Source organism: Choristoneura fumiferana, chromosome 14 (genome assembly GCF_025370935.1).
Source record: "Choristoneura fumiferana chromosome 14, NRCan_CFum_1, whole genome shotgun sequence".
NCBI classification, from domain to species: Eukaryota; Metazoa; Arthropoda; class Insecta; order Lepidoptera; family Tortricidae; genus Choristoneura; species Choristoneura fumiferana.
Window position 1 is genome coordinate 19,443,625 of NC_133485.1, and position 1,405 is coordinate 19,445,029.

Below are 1,405 nucleotides of genomic sequence, written 5' to 3' on the forward strand. Positions count from 1 at the left end.
GAATGAAATTCGATTATTTTTAATGTTAAAAAGATCTTGGTGTTAGACAATTCTAGCATAGTATAGGAACTAATGATATATCATCATCGATCAAAGATTCAGCGATGTAACATTATCCCTAGGGGCGCTTAATCAACATCTCGTGTACCATCAGCCAAATAAGTGGTACGAGTATATCAATTTTTAAACAAGTTCCTATCAAATTGTTAGGTCGCTAAAGTCAAACTTTCAAGTTGACAGACACGTCTATGGGCATTATTGTTATAGACATGTAAACGATTATCAACTTTAAGGTGGTAGACCACATATTTGGCTGATGGTACATTCTACTTCAGATTGTTGTCACGCGCATCAAGGAATAATTTGACGCTTCCAACTTCTTTGCAAAAAGATGAGGTCGTGGATGTTGAAATGTAAGGCACGTATTGGAATGGAGCGTAAAAATGGTGTCGCGTGCGTCGGTGTTGAATTATTAAAATCTAAAAGAAAAAATTACGTGTCTGTAGCATAATTTCTAAAACCAAAATTCCTTAATACGATATTTCTTAAAGCTAACCTCCGAAAACAAAATGTATATATACAAAAATTCTAGATCATGTCCGCCGTTCAGTAGGTAAACGAAGATTGTTTTTTTTTGGAATCTTTTTCTATTTTTTATTTCAGTTCCAAAGTTTTTGTTACTTTTACGTTACTTTTTGTTACTTATTTGTTGTTGTTTTTTTAAAATTTTTTGTCCAGCGGTGGTGTAGTGGTATATCACACGGCACGGAATGCCGAGGACCTGGGTTCGATTCCCAGCGCTGGTCTTATTTTTCTGGTTTTTCTGGTTCTGAGAGGAGGCCTGTGCCCAGCAGTGGGACGTATATAGACTGGGATGATCCAATTAAGTAATTTCAAGAAAATAACATTAGAATGCTTGGTGCGCAATTTAAAGTAATACAATGCTAGCATGAGTCAGTTACTTAATGTAAATTAGCTTTACACCAAAACGTGTCCTGAATGTATTTCCTACTCTGTAGAGGGATTGAAGGAAGGACTTAGAGAAAAAACATTATAATTGTTGTCTTTTAAGTTTATTTGAGCGTCGATGAATTAACTATAAACAATTATTACAAAAATAACTTAGTCAAATAACTCGCCCCTTGTCATTCCCGGTGCAAAAGTGCCCAAGTGTTTTGTAATTATATAAACTGATTTGTCGATATTGTAAGTGTTTAAATACAATATTATGAATAATATTTTATGGTAAGTATTTTATTGTATTATTAAGTTGCAAGTTGGCATTCGCTCGTTCTAATTGCTGCTTCAGTTGCTATAATGCGCTATAATTGACGATAAACACCAAAATATGTTTGAGTTTTGACGTTGAATAAAATATTCAAAATACTGAAAATATATTTTGTAA